This window comes from Caloenas nicobarica, chromosome 3, assembly GCF_036013445.1.
Source record: "Caloenas nicobarica isolate bCalNic1 chromosome 3, bCalNic1.hap1, whole genome shotgun sequence".
NCBI lineage: Eukaryota > Metazoa > Chordata > Aves > Columbiformes > Columbidae > Caloenas > Caloenas nicobarica.
The window spans coordinates 27888915-27909678 of NC_088247.1; positions in this window are offsets into that span (position 1 = coordinate 27888915).

Here is a 20764-nt window from a genome sequence, read left to right on the forward strand (position 1 = left end):
AAGACAAAAGCTCTGTGAGGGCATCCACAAGGTTTTGAAGACATTGTATAATCATTGCATAAAAACTTTGTCCCCGGTGTTTTAAAAGTCCTAAGATACATGTAGACAGCCTTTGCACAATTTCCACTCAGTTTGCAGATAACTGAGGGATTATGTGTTTGCAAGAACATGTAGAGAATGGCAGTGGCAAATGTGCAATAATTCTACAGAATTCCTGGGGTTGGGGCCGGGGGTGAGGGAGAGAATAAAATAGTAGGAGCAAGAAAACTGTGATTTCAGCAAACTTGTGAAACACTTAATAGGCAGAGAAGACTGATAGCAGAATTGAAAGGTTTAATTGGCAATCAGCTTTTACTACAAATTGGGTATGGGGATAAAGGGAACGCATGAGTCCTCCTTTTAAGAAAAACGAATAAAACAAAGAGAAGCACAGAACTGAGATATTTTATTAATAATTTACCTGATTCAATTTACCGCGTGAATAGTTCTTCTTCTTCCCCGGTTAACAGAGTAGCAAAGAACGGCATACGGTTTGCAACACAGCTCAGGGCTGTCTTGCTTGAGAGATCACCAGTGTCTTCAGATCGTACTTGTGCAGCTCCATTCATCAGAATAGTTCAGGCTGGTGCCACTCATTTCAAAAAGAGACAAGACTGGTGACAGGTGTATTCTCTTACAGCACCTTCAAGACAAGTCTGAGCCGCCCTCACTTGGAAGCAATCCTGGTCTAGGAAATTTCAAAACATACCATATGGTCACATATATGGAAAATGAATTTTGGGGCTTTCCATCTGGGGTGTTAGAAGAATAGTGCTACTGTAGTCTGTTTAAATGTACTTAATGTACTTAGGTTGTAGGAAGCTTTGATTTAAACATCTTTAAGTTTATTACACAGTGGGAAGTGCTACATCCATCAAACTCTTTTTTTTCTGGTCAAAGGACTAGAAAGCAGGTTTCTTGCACATCTTTTTACAGCAAAGCAGACAGAGACAAGTTTCCTGTAAGTTCATTTTTCAAAAGTTAAAAAGTTAAATTGACTTTCAGTTATCCTTAGTCTGCAAAGCCACTGAGATGCTTTTCTGAATTTTACCTTATACCTCATTAAAAAAAAAAAAGGCATTTAAATCTGTCAGATAGGAAATATAGACCTCTAATGACATCAAGCATGACTTCGTTTTTAGTTGGAGATCAATTTATTTCATAGCTACTAAAAACCAAAGACACATTTTACAACTTTTTAGTTTGAAGTGTCAAGCCAAATTAAAGTTTATCTGTAGTATATTTTATTACCAAGTCTGATACTGAAGTGGATCACAGCATATCAGATTACAGTTTATTTGAAGATAGAATAGGTAACAATCATTACTTATTTTTGCCAGTGCCAACTAAATATGCATGTATTGTCATGAAGCAATGAAGTCAAAAGGCAGTGGAAGAAAAAAATTGCAGGAAAATCTCCAAACTTTACAAATGCTTCTGTAAAAATTCTGAGATCTTTTGAAAATATGCAGTAGAATGGTCAATGTGAGCACAATGACAATAATTTGCCCTTCTGACACATCACAGTAAAGTCAATATAATAATTTAAATCAGTGCAGTTATCTATGTGTGTGTGAGTACACCTAGGACCTCATACACCAAAGACCAGATTTTTCAAGAGTTTTCAATTTCAGAAATACTATTTGCTTTCAAATCGCTTCTCTATTTCACTTGATTTTTCTATGAGTAAGGGTTATCTGGTTCCTGAACTGATGACAGATGAGGATAAAAAAAAATAAAAATAGGGAGCTTCTCCTATAATCTATGCTAACCATATCTTTCCCTTAAAGTGGAATTACAATTGGTAATATAAGGCATAAAGAAGCAACAATACATGTGCAAGAAAGATGAAATGTCTCCACCTCCTCTGCTTTAGTTTATTTAATTCCTTCTTGGAATATCTTCTGTATCCATCTGACCTCTGCATGCTGGCCTGTGGATACTGATCCCTGCACCATGTGGCTTTGCTGTTTGATAATGGGGCATCTGAACAAACACAAGCTGTCAATGCAGAGCTTGTTTCCACGTAACACCACTGGGATGATGCATTGGGCTTTGGTGGGTCTGGCCTCATAGAGGCCCTTGCAGCCCTGGCACTGCCAACACCTTGCCACACAACCCGTAAGGGAAGCGTGCACTAGCAAGCACACCAGTCACTGTAGATCACCTTCAGACTACCCCACACATAGCAAAAGGCTCAACCGTGTGGTCCAACCCACAGCTGATGGCAAGTCCCCGATTTCAGTAGAGTTTTGATGTCTCCACTCACACAACTGAATAAACACTGGTTTTCTTAAGTAGAAACACGTCATACAGATCAGTCTTTAATCCACATAAATCATATAATTCAGCATCAGTTAAAAATATATCAGTACTTTTTTCCTTCTAAGACATTAAATGGTTTAATTTACTTGGTAAGCCTAAGACTTCTGAAAAGTTCGATGTGAGTTCCAGGTGTACAACGAATGCTGGCTTATGCTATAACTTGGTTTATGATACCCATATTACAAGTTCTTAGTTCATTAAAACACACATCAAACAAAATTACGTCTGTTACAGCTCTATTTCATATTTAGCATTCTTGAGATGTTGTAAAGAAGAAGTAACTGAAAAGGTGACCCAGGTTAAATGCCATGGAAGGAAACATAACCTCACTGAAAGATCTCTTTTATATTCTTTTGGAATTATTTTAAACAAATTAATAAACTATAGAGCAACAGTTGAAGACAGAAAAAATGCTTAAATAGAAATTAACAGCAAAGAATAAAATGCAGTGTAAAATGTCTGTTCTTTTCCTTCTTCCTTGTGATGCTACCAAAACTGACAGAGAAGTTGTGAGTCCATGACATAATTATAATTTCATCCTCTCCACTTGTAGGTAAACACCAGATTTTATATTTTACTTGCCCATGTTTGAAGATCTATCTTTGCTGTTCCTTCTGACCTTTATATTACATCTTATCCATTGCAGGTAGCTCAAACACTTTCACAAAAATCTTCACCATGATCACAGCACAGTCTCCACCTATTTCTTCTAAACTTACTGCAATCAATAAGTAATAGATGTCTGAATTTCGCTTTCATCTTTATCTCCAAGATTTAGAACTGTTCCATTTCACACAAAACCTCCGATTACATTGCTTTCTAATTTTTATTTTCACATGATGGAAAATTAGTCCTTTTGTACCTTTCTTTTACTTTTTCCTTTTCTCTTTATTGTTTCCACCATCCTTTCCCAGTATGCAAGTCTCCATTTAATACTAATTTCTCCCTTGAAGGTTAACAACAACAGTAATAAAAACTAATGGACAAACCAAAGAGCAAAGGAGGTGATATGGGATTTAGAATAGCTGAGCTACAGTTTCCAGACTCGTAGGACTCTTCCTTGAGCTAATCCTTCAGTTTATAGTTAAGCGTTGACCATTCAGCACAGCAAGTTACAGAAGTTGGTGGCATCACCTAACTTGAAGCATGTAAAAATCAGATGTCCCAGTCTGCTGCAGTCACCACAGATGTGCACCCTTTACAGTCAGTAGGTTGAAAATGGCTCTTCCAGCAGTTTATTCATCTGACCTGCAGGTACCTATCCTTGGTTGGGATTTGTTGTTCTATGAAAAATCTGATTTCTCTTCACTGGTTATGAAGTCAGTAACTACATTAGATGTAAACATCTAGCTTGTACATAACAGCATTAGTGGAAATGACTTCCAACAGGTTTCAGTAGTGTATGACAATGAAGGCCAGAGGAGCTTGTCAGTATATAACAGATAATGGAACAAAAAGATAAGTCCTCCAAAAAGTGCATATGATTTGCATGACAAGACGCATTCTACTTCAGGCATATAGTGGCAGAAAGGCAGACCATGTTCAAAATAAAATGACAGGATTTATTTGAGAAAAAAAGATGAAATGCATAAATTTTTTATCTATGAAGTAAGTAAATCTACAAATAACAACAACAAAAAAAGTATTATACCCTATGGATAACAGAATTGTTTAGAGGAACACTAGAAATAAGGAGACTGAATTACATCTAGGATAGTGTAGACTGAATGTAACAATGTACTTTTACTATTTCATTTAGGAAGTGAACTTTCATCAGAATTAGAAAGCAAAGAAAGAGAATCTTGTAGGCATGGATTCAAGAAAGCTGATAATACAGTATAATTATGATTATTTGTGGGCTTTTCTGGTTATTGTTTGTTTGGTTTTGTGGTGGTAATTTTGTGTTTTGGTTTAGTTTGTGTTTTGTTTTTGGTTTGGTTTTAGTTTGGTTTTGTTTGGTTGGTTGGTTGGTTTTATTTTGTTTTTCCCCGAATGCATTAATAGCTTTTTATCCAGTTTGTTTGGTCTTAGCTTAAGTTTTGTAGTTTTGTTCAGAGAATATTAATCTGTAATTGATCAGTTAGGAGCTTTATCTTGTAAATTTTGCTTCCTTAAGAAGGATACAATGGCAACAACTGTCTGAGCTGAATTGATCAAGTGCACAAAGCCCATAGCCAGGCAATACAATAAAATTATATTTTATTAATCCATTGATCCATTCCGATGTTGCAACAACTGAAATGAACTACATTCAGCATATGATTTAACATATGCCTATCTATGCATTTACAATATACAGCTCCACAGAATTTAACAAGTTCCCACTTACTTATCGGAAGTGTAGAAGTATACAAAGAAAATGCCAGACAAATCATCTATGGATGGTGTCCATCTGGTAATCTTAAAACCAAATATGTACAAATCATCAACAAACTGGAACAAAAAAGAAAATTCTTGACTAAACAAGTTTCAAGATACTTCACAATGCTAAAAGTTCAGAAATAATTCAGCTAATTTTCCAAACCATAGTCAAATGTTATGGCAATTTTGTTCAAAATTAAGCCTGACATAGATAAGAGTTTGACACTATACAGAATATCAACTTAGCTACTCATAAGTATAAATTTATATAATTGTTTATTATAAACCCATTTAAAGTGTGTGATACTATCAACGCAACAGTTTAAGAAAAATACTACTTGTTAAATTTGGGTTGGAATGAACTACCCTTTAAAGGAAATTAAATCTCTCCACTTTCCATGTAAAGAACTGTATTACACAAAACTTTTCAGGAGACACCTAAACTTAGGAACCAGTTAGATGTCTAATTTAGGATTAAATGCATGTATTACCACCAGTATGAAACAAAAAACCCACAGAAAACATCTTCTTCTGACAATGTATATTCTAGTTCAGCAGGCGGCTGTGAAGTGGTACATATCCCATTCTTAAAGATTTGTCTGTTTTTAAAGAAGTAATAGAATCAATACATCACATATATTTCAGTCTTGCTGGATCATAGCAAAAAGAATTTCTGGAAAAGTCACTGCATGATTTTAAGGCTTTTAGCAGTGTAGAGGAGAAACTGTGTAAAAGACATGAAATTATTTGAAAATCAAGTTAGCATTTTATTAACTGTAAACCATGAAAAAATATTGTAAATTATTTCACAATTTATTTGATCAAAACTGAACATATATGAATGTAATTTTTAATGGCTAATGGGAGGTATAGACATTTCCAGTTCAGAAGAATAAAAAATGATACCAACTTTGTGAGTAATTTTTCCTAAGAGAACAAGTGCTCTATGAAAATGCTTTTAAATTCCCACTTTCTCTTTCTAAGTAAGAGCACTTTAACTCCTAAAATATCCTTAGTCCACACTGAGCATTCTCATCCACAAGATTTAGAAAAATCAGCATGTATCCAAATCTTAAAACCTTCTGGTCATGAGTAGTTTCAAAACTTTTAACAAGTTTTCCCCTTCTTCTTCTTACTTCTTAACTTTAGCAAAGCTATTCCATGCCTGCAGCAGTTTCTTTTTAGAGTAGTCTTCAGTATTTAGTTGTGCTCATAATAGGTCTCTTAGAGATGTGCACAAAAAAATGGAGAAGGTCAAGAAACTTAAAAGAGAGGAGATATTAAAAGCAGACAAACATTTAGCAAGTTTGCGAAGAAAAGTTTCCAGTGTCTGACCAGCTGCAGTTATAAAATAATAAGAATGAAAATGTTAAAAGCTCAGCAAATGTTGTTAAAGCTGTTTGGAATGACGGAGTTCATTTGTGATTTGTGCCAGAGCAAATGGATTTGCTTTATTTCAGGACCTGTGCTGTATTAGCCTCAACTATTGCAGAGCTCAGTTCACCCATGTAGCAAATGGATGATGAGTCATTCTTTTTCCAAACAGAGCATTAAGTGCAGTCTCATCTTGCTATTATTTAATTTTCGAAATAAGTAATTCCAAAGCTCTATGAACTCAAGGTTATGGTGTGATTTTTTAATTTGTTTTGTTTTGGTTTTTAAGAGGATGAAATCTGAGGACATATTATATCACTGCTACCAATATTTAAGCACTGTGTCAGCTCAGTCAGTATCATACTAGTTTTATTGCCTTCTGATCTTAATTTTATAGGATTTTGTTTATTATTTTAAATTTTTGATATCTCAAGGGCCAATTAAACGTACAGATTTACAAAACATTTTTAATAATTACCATACATTTCTATAAATTTGGTGTACTATATACAAATGGGAAATCAGCAGCTGTTAAAATAAAAACTTTTGAGAAATCTATAATGCAATGATACTTCCCAAAATATGTAAATGTCAGCTACCCAATAGTACCTAAAACGTAATTGTATTCCTTTTTTAGGAATATCAAAATACAAAGCCTGATGGATTTGAACAGATTTACTTTAGAATAATTTTTAATCAATTATGCAAAACTGCTTTTCTTTGTTCTTGTATTTGCAATTTACTTTTTTGTCCTCATATACCTTATTTTAAACAGAACTTGCTTATGACAATACAACAAAACATTAATGTTTTAAATGCAGAATGGACATCTCTTGAGGACCTTTGGAATAATTTCCCAGAAGAGACTGCCCACACCATAAAAGACCTGTGCAAGCACAAAGTGACTGTAGTATTTACAATGTTAATTGAATCCTTTAATGTTTCCAAAAGTTTTCTGATGAAGTCTGCTGAAATGGGAAAAATAAACAAATTGTCATGAATACACTTAAAAAAAAATCAGTCTAATTTTTGTTGTTTGTTTTTCTTTTTTGTTTTGTTTTGCTTGTTTGGGTTTTGTTTGTTTTGGTTTTGTTGTGGGGGTTTTTTTGTTTTCTTTTTTGTTTGTTTGGGGTTTGGTTTTTGGTTTGGTTTTTTGTTTTTTTCTCCTTCCTTACCTGAATGACCATTGGTTTTAATATGAGTATCGTCATTGACAGTGGACTTTGAACCAGGCACAAGGACACTGCAGCAGATGTTCTCCAATCTGCTGGAGCTGCTGTCATGCTGTCCACCAGCACTGTCCTCCACTGACTCTAGCTGAAGGTCTCGTTTTGTGCTGGTCTTTAAAACCAAAGGAGGAAGAGTATTTCTTTGCCACAGAAAATGAAGTAGACAATTTCTTTTGGGAGCTTAAACTTTTCTCAAAAGAAAATGTTGCTGCATAAGACTATGCCAGATTGGTCATTAGATTTAAGCTATTTGTTTTCCACGTGATTCAGAACAATTTCCATTCCATCCACCCTCTTCCCCTTTCCCTTTTATACCATTCAATTTATAAGTCAGATGACTGGTGGTGTATCTGTATGTCATCTTTACCAATGACTTTTAAATATAATTCCATGTCTCTTCTAACTATTTGTAGAATTACAAACACCTACTTTGCTTGCTTTTTTTTTAAATAAATGAAATAACTGGACTTCTTATGTTTAGTCTCTGTGCTGCTGTCTGTCTTCTGCTGAACTAAACTGCTTTTTATCTTGTATTCAGTGAAATTTTTAAAGAGTTTATGTGTAGCTAAGGCAAAGAGACTGCTGAATGTTAAATGCATGATGACAATATATCTTTGCATCTAGTTTTTCAATTTATTTCTGCTTATATCTTTTTCTCCCATAAACAGCAGTTTTTACAATTAATTACAAGAAAAAATAAATAGGAAGAGAAGCATAGAGAAGGAGAGGAAGGACATTTCTTAACAAACTCAGTACTTACAGAGGTACACAAGCATAAGCTTGAAGCTGTACTAAATAACATACTGGCAGTTACTCTTCATGAGGGGGAGATGACTTACCAAACTAGACAATTGTTCCCTGGAAGACTCAGAGAGCTGAATCTCTCTTGGTTGATACTACAGTTTTCCTGAGTCACTAAACCATCTGACAGAAAAAATAATTAATCTGCTTTTTTCTATACTGAGGTTATATGTTTCTGCTGAATGGAGATGTGCATATGTTACCATACAAAGCCTAGTATATGATCTCACATAGCTAGAAACAGCCACTCATTTAGCAGAAAAAATGCACATATCCCCATAAGACAGGAACACTGGAAGAAAATTTTGTAAATTTTGCCTGCTGCACTTGTTTCTGGTTTATGAATTTCCTGGTTTAAGCAGAGAGGGTTGTGCTGGTTTAAATACAGTGTGTTTACTATGAGGAATTGTCCTGGTTTCGGCTGGGATAATTTTTTTCCTGGCAGTTGGTACAGACTTATGTTTTGGATGTAGTATGAGAACAGTGTTGATAATGCACTGATATTTGGGTTGTTGCTAAGCAATGTTTATACCAAGTCAAGGACTTTTCAGCAAGGAACCTTGGAGGTGACACAGCCAGGACAGCTGACTCAAATTGGCCAAAGGGATATTCCATATCATATAACTTCATGCTTATATAAACTTGGGGAGTTGGTCCAGGGCTGGAGACCACCGGCTGGGAACTGGATGGGTATTGGTCGACAAGTGGTGAGCAATTTAATTGTGTATAATTTGTTTTATTTATGATTATGATTATTTTATCTTCCTGTTCTATTAAAGTGTCTTTGTGTTAACCCACAACGTTTTCCTTTTTTTCCGGTTCTCTCCCCCATATCACTGGAGGTGAGAGCAGTGAGCGAATGTCTGTGTGTGGTGTTTAGCTGCCTGCTGGGTTAAACCACAACAGGAATACAGTAACCCCCTGGCGTGCCAGGCAGAAAGGCCCCAAGGGGGAACCCCCCAAAAGGTGACGGACCCCCTGCCCTGTTGGGCAGAGAGGGAAGACCTGAGAGAGCCCCTGCCCTGTCGCTGTTGGGCAGAGGTAGGGGACCAAAAAGCTGAGAAGGGTTGGAAGCCAGTTCCAGTTAGGCATCGTGGGCAACCCCCCTCCCTACCTGCTTTGCTTCCCCGGGTGCCCCTCCGTAATAGGTTTGAGGCCCTGGATATTGAAGAAGATGTAGGTGGGGACGTGGTGACAGGGCCACCTACAAGGTTACATAGGAAGAGGCGATCAACTCCACGCCTCAAGACTGCCTCCGATAAAAAAGAAAGAAGGATAATTGTAGTAGGCAATTCCCTTCTGAGAGGGACAGAGGGCCCGATATGCAGAGCTGACCCTCATCATAGGGAAGTTTGTAGCCTACCTGGAGCTCGGATCAGGGACATCGCCAGGGCGCTCCCCAACCTGGTGCGCCCAACGGACTACTGCCCGCTGCTGATCTTCCAGACAGGTGGGGTGGAAGCAGCATCCTGTAGTCTGAGGGGAATGAAGAAAGACTTCAAGGCCTTGGGACGAATGGTGAAAGAGTCTGGGGCTCAAGTTATCTCCTTTTCCCTCCTTCCATTATCGGGTGATGATGTGGGATGGAATAGAAAAATTAAGTCCGTAAATGATTGGCTTCGGGACTGGTGCTACAGGCAGGGCTTTGGAATCTTTGATAACGGCTGGTTTTATAAGACACCAGTCTGGTCAGTGATATGTGGGAAAGGTTTATCCCACAGGGGTAAAAGGATGCTGGGACAGGAATTAGCAGGGCTCATTTGCAGGGCTTTAAACTAGATTTGAAGGGGGATGGGGTCGTAGCTGGGCCTGCATTGGTGGGGCAGCATGCTGGAATCCATAAAGACCGGGAGGCCCCCCCATACCCCTAGGGTGAAATCGGTGTACTTGGCTCGCTCCCTGAAATGCCTGTACACCAATGCGCGCAGCATGGGGAATAAGCAGGAGGAGTTAGAAACCTGCGTTTGGTCAGGAGATTATGATCTGGTGGCATTAACAGAGACATGGTGGGACAGCTCACATGGCTGGAATGTGGTCATGGATGGCTATGCCCTTTTCAGGAAAGACAGGCCAGCCAGGCGTGGTGGTGGAGTTGCTCTTTACGTGAGAGAGCAACTACAATGTATAGAGTACTGTCCAGGTGCGGTTGAGGAGCGAGTTGAGAGTCTGTGGGTGAGAATTAAGGGGCAGGCTGGCAGGGGTGACACTGTTGTGGGAGTCTATTACAGGCCACCAGATCAGAGTGAGGATGTTGATGAGGCCTTCTACGGGCAGCTGAGCGCGGCCTCACAGTCACAGGCTCTGGTTGTTATGGGGGATTTTAGCTACCCTGATGTTTGCTGGAAGGACTACTCAGCCAGCCAGCCTCAGTCTAGGAGGTTCCTCCAGTGCATTGACGGTAACTTTCTGATGCAAATGGTGGAAGAGCCGACTAGGAGAGGTGCGCTGCTGGATCTCGTCCTCGCTAACAGGGAGGGTCTGGTCGAAGCAGTAAAGGTGGGGGGCTGCCTTGGTTGCAGCGACCATGAGATGGTGGAGTTCAGGATCTCCTGTGGTGGGAGCAGAATAGCAAGCAGAATTGCAACCCTGGACTTCAGCAGGGCCGACTTTGGCCTTTTCAAACAATTGCTGGAGGAAATCCCGTGGGCAAGGCTGCTTGAAGGTAAAGGGGCCCAAGATAGTTGGTTAACATTCAGGGACTGCTTCTACCAAGCTCAAGATCAGAGCATCCTGACACATAGGAAGTCAAGGAGGGGAGCCAGGAGACCTGCATGGTTAAACAGGGGACTGCTGGGTAAGCTCAAGTGGAAGAGGAGAGTTTACAAATCATGGAAGGAGGGGCTGGCCACTTGGGAAGAATATAAGGCTGTTGTCAGAGGATGTAGGGAGGCAACTAGGAAAGCTAAGGCCTCCTTAGAGTTAAACCTGGCAAGAGGGGTCAAGGACAACAGGAAGAGCTTCTTCAAATACATGGCAGATAAAACTAACACCAGAGGCAATGCAGGCCCACTGATGAATGGGATAGGTGCCCTGGTGACAGAAGATACAGAGAAGGCAGAGTTACTGAATGCCTTCTTTGCCTCTGTCCACTCTGCCGGAGGCTGTCCTGAGGAGCCCCGTACCCCTGAGGCCCCAGAGGAAGGCAGGGCAATGGAGGAGTTTGCCTTGGTTGATGAGGACTGGGTTAGGGAGCAATTAAGCAATCTGGACATCCATAAGTCCATGGGTCCAGATGGGATGCAACCGCGGGTGCTGAGGGAGCTGGCTGAAGTCATTGCTGGACCGCTCTCCATCATCTTTGCCAAGTCTTGGGAAACGGGAGAGGTGCCTGAGGACTGGAGGAAAGCAAATGTCACTCCGGTCTTCAAAAAGGGCAAGAAGGAGAACCCGGGCAACTATAGACCGGTCAGCCTCACCTCCATCCCTGGGAAAGTGATGGAACACCTTATCCTTGGTGCCATCTTAAGACATATCAAGGATAAGAGGGTCATCAGGGACAGTCAACATGGCTTCACCAAGGGGAAGTCGTGCTTGACCAACCTCATAGCCTTTTATGAAGACATAACAAGGTGGATAGATGATGGCAGAGCGGTGGATGTTGTCTACCTTGGCTTCAGTAAAGCGTTTGACACCGTCTCCCACAGCATCCTCACAGCTAAACTGAGGAAGCATGGACTGGATGATCAGGTAGTGAGGTGGACTGCAAACTGGCTGAAGGAAAGAAGCCAGAGAGTCGTGATCAATGGGGCAGAGTCTAGTTGGAGGCCTGTATCTAGTGGAGTGCCTCAAGGGTCAGTTCTGGGACCAATACTATTCAATATATTCATCGACGACATGGATGAGGGAATTGAGCGTACTATCAGCAAGTTTGCTGATGACACCAAGCTGGGAGGAGTGGCTGACACACCAGAAGGTTGTGCTGCCATCCAACGAGATCTGGACAGGCTGGAGAGTTGGGCGGGGAAAAATTTAATGAAATATAACAAGGGAAAATGTAGAGTCTTACATCTGGGCAGGAACAACTCCAGGTTCCAGTATAGGTTGGCGAATGACCTATCAGAGAGCAGTGTAGAGGAAAGGGACCTGGGGGTCCTGGTGGACAGCAGGATGACCATGAGACAGCACTGTGCCCTTGTGGCCAAGAAGGCCAATGGCATCCTGGGGTGTATTAGAAGGGGGGTGGTTAGTAGGTCGAGAGAGGTTCTCCTTCCCCTCTACTCTGCCCTGGTGATACCTCATCTGGAATATTGTGTCCAGTTCTGGGCCCCTCAGTTCCAGAAGGACAGGGAACTGCTGGAGAGAGTCCAGCACAGGGCCACGAAGATGATTAAGGGAGTGGAGCATCTCCCTTATGAGGAAAGGCTGAGGGAGCTGGGTCTCTTTAGCCTGGAGAAGAGGAGATTGAGGGGTGACCTCATCAATGTTTATAAATATATAAAAGGTGGGTGTCACAAGGATGAAGCCAGGCTCTTCTCGGTGACAACCAACAGTAAGACAAGGGGTAATGGGTTCAAGCTGGAACACAAGAGGTTCCACTTAAATTTGAGAAGAAACTTCTTCTCAGTGAGGGTGACGGAACACTGGAACAGGCTGCCCAGGGAGGTTGTGGATTCTCCTTCTCTGGAGACATTCAAAACCCGCCTGGACGCCTTCCTGTGTAACCTCATCTGGGTGTTCCTGCTCTGGCAGGGGGATTGGCCTAGATGATCTTTTGAGGTCCCTTCCAATCCCTAACATTCTGTGATTCTGTGTGATTCTGTGATAAGGTTGAAAGTAGGCAACTTCAAGAAAGGAATGGAATATCTGTATCAGCTTGCTTACCTTCACTCCCTGCTCCCCCAAGGCACATGGCTTTGGACATATGAGTCAGATTGCTGCATTTGATTAGATAAGGATAAAATCCTTTGATAGTAATAGGATAACTTATCTGTGTTTCCTCTTTAGGACTGTAGGCTATGTTCTGGTTAGAAACTATGTTATAATTTTATAAATAAGATTCCAATTAGTTAAAGAAGAGGCTTCCAATTGTTTACTTCCCCCCCCAAATTATCCTTACTACAAAACCAAAAAGAGGTAACACTTCCTTCCTACCCAAGAGACAATTCTGTGCTACAATCATCAAATTGTTGTTAACTTTCTTCAGCAATTTCAAAGAAATTTCTCACTTGGAAAACAGTAGATTTTTTCAAGTTCTCTTAACCTTATCAAGTTCTCCATTCCTGTAAATTGATTTTATCTGGTTGCCTTTTGACCTTTCACAAGAAATTTATTCTGGTTTGGCACAAAGGGAAAGGATAAGTAGCAATTGTAACTATCAATTACCCAACACTGACTTCATCTGCTCATCAAAGTTCTTTGTAATTTTTCCACACTCCTAGGGGGTCAAACTAGACAGTGGGCAAAGTTGGTGGTTTACATCAGTAACTTGGTAGTGTTAGATTTGACATATGTTGTGCTGTTATCAAATTCCTTTTTTGAAAAGACCCTATAAGATAGATAAAGCCACATCACTGCACGTAAATTAAGGAAGAGGATTAGAGACGCCCAGACTGGAATGAGAGGAGAAGAGCTGGAACTCATGTGAGTTGTTCACTACAGCTCCATATGAACCCTTCACATGTACCAGTATTCTTCTGCTCTTTGCTTGTACCTGCTAAAGGCTGCTCAGGGACTGGAAATTCAGCTTTGGGAGAAGGAATAAGCAATTCTAGGTTGGGAGGAGGAGGAAATAGGCCTTACTCAAGATCTCTTTATACATATTGGGGAAAGGGAAAAGGAAAATAAATAAGAGCCCAACAAACAATAGTTATCATAATGTTTTTCTGGACCTTCTGTGGAATGCTTGACAGTCTTTTCCTACAGTTCTATGATTTGCTTTAGGTATAAGGAGAAATTGTTTTAATTCAAGAAGCAGCTGGTCTGACTGTGCTCTTCTTTTGACTTCCTCAAATACTATTAGTTTAGTGAATTACTATATGAAGTTGATGCCCAGCTAAAAAGGAATTCAATAACAGTATTTATGCCAAAATAATTTATTGCGGCATCAGATAAAAACAATTCAATTAAAAATAAAATGGAATTATCTGGAACCTCATGAGTCAAAACAGACAAGCACAGGTTTGTAGTTAAAAAGGTGCCAAAAAAAAGACCAATGGTGTAGGCCATAAAATTACACTTCTCAGAAACTACAGCAATCCCTTCTTCACAGGTGTTCTATAGGCATTCAGGTATAGGGTGGGTACAAAATAGTTTAAAAACATGTGTATTTCTTTCCTGGTTAAGGTCTACCTTGAGTTCTGTTATCTTAATTTTTTTCATTAGGTCGCCTAGGAACATTATATATGCTATAAGATATAAGCATACAGAGGGTCCCTCATGTTTCTTGCATGCTTAAAGCTGTCTCTGATAGTTATTCAGTGGCTTTAAAGCCTAGAAAAGACTGCCTTGGGTCTGTCCTAAATATATTTTCCTTTATCCTTCCACTGGGTGCTGCAGGCCCAAATTATTCATATGCTATTTACTGCTTTTGTATTCAAATAGTTTTGTAAGACCTTTCCATCTGCCAACATTTGCACTTGCAGTGGGATCTGTCCCTATTACTCGGCAGACATGCTTCTATTTGAGAAAGAGAAACTAAGCACATATGTGCTATCAGTGACCTCAACATCATTTGAGAGCCCTTGTTTTCTGAAAGCACGCTGTAGTTCCAAGAAAGCTCCTAATGCAAGTAGCTATGTAGAAAACACTTAAAGAGTTGCACTGCAAACCTACTACTATAGCAATTTGACGGCTGACAGTACAGTTGAGATGAATGACCCATTTCTGCTCAAGTGCACATTCTTTGAATGGAAGGCTTTCATCCCACGTAGCCAGGGCAGCCCCTCACACAGCTCTCTGACACTCTGTTTTCTCATTAAAATTCTGGAGTCATGGTTGATCACACATTCATGATGATAAGAGTCTACCCTGCCGAGTGGAACTGTTTCGCTCAGAAGTGTTATTGTTAGATCCTGTCAGAGAGCCAGCATTAACATGTCCTAAGATCCTTGTCAAGGCAAAAGCAAGCTTTTTCAGAAGACTGTTGTGGTGGTGGAGGTGAATTAAAGTCTAGGAGAAAACCATACCTCAGTCACTAAAACATGATTATGGAGATTAGCTTATAGGTAAAAGTGATTTTTTAATTTAATCTGCAGGTAGTGAGACATTTTAAGTGCCTGAACCTGAAACCAAGACAGTGGCTAAACTGTCTGCAAGGGATACTGCCAAAACATCAATTCTTTAAGTTGTTGAGAAGAGAGATGTCTCAGACATCTCTAAAACCAAAACAGGCTTTAAGCCTGTGAAGACTAGGAGAGAAGCAAAGGCTGCACTGGGTTTCTCACAAAATGAACAAACACAAAAAAACCCCGAACAAACAACGCCAAGCCAAAATAGAACAACCTACTGCTGGCTAAAAGGACACACCTTTAAAACAATTGATATTTGCTTCCTAATTTATAGAACCTTCCTGAGTTCCATCCCTTCAGGATGGTTTGTACCTACATTTCCATCTGGCCCATACACCTTGTTTTCCTGGGTCTGGAAACCATCATTCAGCAGGTGCATCCGTTGGTTTTGACCTGATACAAATGCAGGATGCAGCAGGGGCAGACGACTGGAACTGTGAAGAACTCATATGTGCCATAATCTAGTTATGGTTTATGAGTGTAGATATTAAAGCAAGAGTGAGAAAAGTAATCTGTTTCTGGATATATAATTTGTAAACTGCAGTCATCATTTTTTCATGAAAATGTGGCAGGAGGACTGTCCTGATTTTCAAAATCCAAACAAGTCATCTCAGATCCCTGCTTCTCTACCACATGGAAAAAGCCCTCAGGGCACAGGAAAATTTATCTCACCCTCTGTAGTAAGCTTTCGTGATATCTAATATTGTAATAAAGTAGAAGTTCACCAGATTAGTTTGAGCAATGTCACGTGATCCAACTCATTATAAAATGTATTCACTTGATTAGACTTCTGAGAAGTATCAGAAAAGGACTCCTGAACCGAATAAACTTACTATATCAATTTACAATATATGACAAATTAAGAAGATTACTGCAGTTTCTTACAAGTATCTACAAAACTAAGTAAAAACTAATGATAAATACAAATGCACTCCCTTTGTGGTTTATTTTCACCCAGCTGCATCCAGCTATGAAAAGGGCTATCAGACAAAACACTAATTAGCAGTCAGTTCAAGACCATTTCAGAAAGTAATCCCTTGGCTTCCAGCAGCATTTTGATACTGTCACAGTTTCAGAAATGTTTCTGGGACTGCACAAACTCCCTTGCTGCTCGGGGCAGGTGCCAGTAATGAGGTGCATGGGCTTCCTATGTGACACATGAAGGATAAAGCAGCAGAGAACGGCATCCACAAGGACTAGCCGTCCAAGTGAGAGATGACTGCGAAATCATGTCTTATTCCTTGGCTCCTTATGGTCTTTGCCAACTAGTTCCCATGCTGCAGGGAAGCCTCTCTGAAGTCTTAAAACCCCTTTCCTAGAACAGTATCCCCTTCCTATGGAGTGTCAGTGGTGGTGGCGACACTGCTGAGTCACCTCCATGTTAGTTACAGCTTCCTGACCTCCATAATGTGAAATATGTGATCTACTTCTTCTTCCCCATGTATACTGATTTTCAGGAAATTCAGCCAAACACTAGTCTAGACTTGCAAATACAAAGTCTATTTTAGTCTCTTCATTGCCTTCCATGGAAGCTTCTGTTGAAGCTTTTTCACTGTTTGGAACAATTACATATCTACCAGCCAAAAAGAGAGTGTGTGGGTGTGACTGTAATCTCACGATTAGGGCACTTTCCAGAGAAGACAATACAATTCCAACTCTCACATGAGCAAATGCTCATCATCTGGTACAGAGACTATCATTAAAAGAGAGACTGAAACCCAGGTTTCTTCTTTCAAGAGAATGCCATAAACTGCTGGACTATAATCTAATTTTCCTTTATCCCAGGAAATATGGAAGATACTTTACTGTTCTGGAATTTTTAACAATCTTTTTCTTTATAAGAGTTTACAGCCTACTGACTATGCAAGGTGAAAGATGTGTGTTCTTCAAATCAAAAACAAAATAAAAACATGTACTGATTTAATGTCTTAACCACTCAACTACTGAAAAAAGGGCAGCACTCTCGTGTCGCCCAGTTACCTTTTAAAAGGTCTGATCTCTGTGTTGATTTTCAGATCTCAAGCACCAGGAAAACATTTATGAAATGAACGCTTCTGTTTAGTTCAGTCCTATAAGAACACTTGACAAGGGGACAGGACTTAAAGTGTAACCTACAGCCTTTCATATTGGTTTGCTTTCCAATCACTGTATTATCTGATTTGTTTTCACTTATAAAGTCCTTACTCATGGATTGTATAAAAAAATCTAGGTATACTGATGAGAGCTGAAGACTCTGCTGTCAAAATACAGATTAGACAATACAGAAAACAGAAAATAGTTTTTGCAGAAGTAGATTGTGTTTTAACATTCTGAGATTCATTTCAACAGAAACTATAGATCTCAAAGCCTGACTTTAAGGAAGTTAGTGCTACATTCCTTTATAGTTAATGGAGAGAGATAAGTGCCTCTAGAAGGGGATTCATCTCATTTACCTTAGAAATCTATTTATGTGCCTTGACTGCAAAATGAGCTTCAGCTTATTAATCACAGAATCATAGAATCATAGAATGCCAGGTTGGAAGGGCCCACAACGATCATCTAGTCTGAACTTTCTTGGCAAAAGCACAGTCTAGACAAGATGGCCCAGCTCCCTGTCCAGGTGAATCTTAAACGCATCCAGTGTTGAGGAATCCACCACTTGCCCGGGGAGATTATCCCAAAGACTGATTGTTCTCATTGTGAAAAATTCCCCTCATGTGTCTAATTGGAATTAAAACAGATTTAGGACACAAATTTTCAGATACTACGTTAGGTTAGATAGATCCCAACCTCTGTATCTAAATGCAGTAAAACTTCTTCAGATCATATGTGATTCATGTTCACAAAAAAATCTTTTCAAGTCACTGTAACCCACAACTCAGGTAACTTCAGGAAGATCTGAGGTTGACCATTGATGATTCAGCTTAAGGCCTTTTTACAAACATACCTGTCCTGAGTATATCTTAACCTTGGAACTTCAGCACACATTCCTCTTCTTCCTCCACAAATCCCACAAATAGACATTTCAACCCGTGAAACAGAAAAACAATGCTAATAGAGCTAGTAGCTCATGGAAGAACTAACCTGTGGTCCTGCTTGTGAAATTTATAGCTCTTTTATCATTCCGTTTTACTATTCCTTTAGAGTTTTAGAGAGAGATCACTTAAGAGATTCCAGTGATATTGATCCGATATTCACTTAAGTCTTTTATACCTGGATTTTTCCAAGTAAATAAAGAGTGTCCTTTATTTCAGTGACCTCAAAGCCCGTATCAAGCCATTTACAGTAAAAGTAGAGATTTTTTTTTAATTTAGCTTTTTTTTCCTCAGCCTTTGATAATATTGCTCTAATGTTATATTCTGAAGACAGAGTAATCCTTACAAATGTTGTTACAAAGAGGAAACAACAGCCCATATTGCTTTTGGGTACTGTGGTTCGTTTAAGAACCAATAAAATTAGAGCTTTTACCCTACTTGGCTATCTCCTACACCTACTCACTAACTTGCTTTGTTCACTAGGTCTCCACCTTCCATCCCAGCAGGTAGATCACTGCTGGTCTGGGAAGCTCAGGCAGAAAGTTGTACCAGTTTGTGTTGTACTGCTGCTTGTACTTCTTCACCTCCTTCTTTCCTGGACAGCTTCTTCTTTCTGAGACCACTTCTTTTCATGAATCCTTAATTTTCAACAACAGCTCTTCTTTCTGGAATGTCAAGCCCTCAGATTTCCCAGTCTAAATAGTCTGTGTGCAGAAGCACAATGCATGATCCTGACTGGCGTGCCTGTGTCATGTCTTTTTATTAACTGAAGGATTTAGGATATGCCATCGTTGTCTAATTCAGATATTATCAAAATTTACAGCTAGCCTGTACCAGTTGCAGTTAAAATGTAGTGGGCTTTTAACACTTAGAACAACTAACAAGATAAAATGTCTATAACAATTTAAAAAATCTACATGACGTAGTAGCTAAAGTTCCAAAAAGTTCTTTATAAAATTAGTGCACTTCTGCATTTTTAACATAATTCATTTTCAAATTTTTTTTGGGAAATAACAGAAATATTTCTCGTTGTTCTTATATGTAATTCTACAGTATCTTGCACAGATAATATCACAAACTTTTTGTACAAATAATAGTCTTATCCTAAGGGGAGCAGAAATAAAATAGTTTAGTCTTCCAGTTCCAAGATGACCCAGTATTGCAGAATGAATAGTAAGATCTCATTTTTATCATATGTATAGTGATCTTTTTGTTTGGCTAACTAAGAAACACTTTCCTTTATGAAACATTATTGGAGACTTTTTTTGGGGGGTAGTTTGTATACCTACATTATTTGTAGGAACTCTGACAGAGGAAAAGTTCTGGCGCCAGAAAAATATCAATGGCTGATGCCAGGAAATTATCTTCATATTTGACTGGGCAATAAACTACAGAGAATTGCTCTTTTCCTGTTGGGGTTTCCATTATTGCTTTTGACTGGCAGCATACCAAAGCCACAGACAATCTAAGCGTGGAACTCTGCTCTTCCTGCAGCCACATTAACATCCACTGCAATGAGAAGTACAGGGAGCAAAATCTCAACCCCTTGCTTCCCAGGGCAAAGGTAGTGGTAGGAAAAAAAGATGTGGGTGTGATTATAGAGATCTGGGAGGGATATCTAGAATTCCCTACCAGCCTCTTCACTCCTGAAGATTAGGAGGGACATGACATAGGCAAATAAATGTAACAGGCAGGAAATAATGAATTACAGCTCATTACATTGGACAACTGACATGAATGAACATTGATCTTTCCCAACGTGGCTTTCATAAGGCATTTCATATTCCACTGTGTTTTCCCAAACTGAAATTCAAATCCTGCTTATTTTTTTTATTATTTCTTGGAGAGAATACAGTTTCTGTTTGTGCCACTTTTTACAAAAGAGATACTTACTTTTCCAGAACCCTTTTCTTGTGACTGATTTATATCAGATGCCAGTCTTTTCCCCCTTACTTGTTTGCACAGCTAATCCTATATCTTCGCTAGTAGTGATCAAGGTCAGTGGCAAGTGTCAAATCTGGATTGATGTTGCATATGAAAGAGGGGGGAATTATTACAGTTGCACATGATAAAATCTGTCATGGTGACTAATTCTTACTTATCTGCATTAGCATATGCTGCTGAGATCGTATGTAGTTGTTCGTTCACTCAAAAGTTTGTAAAACATCTATGGATCAAGCATGTTTGTCACTGAAAGAACACAGAAATGCTTCTTACATCTTTTGTAGTGTCACTGTTTTTCTCTATAGTGCTTCATTGAACTCGCTATAATAAGACGAAACCCAGTAGTGATTAGCAGTAGCGGACTTGGCAGGAAATGAAACATCTGGCTCAGAGCGGAACAAGAACAGTGGCCTCTCCTTGACTGCTATCGATCCAGGCCCACTGAGGTCAA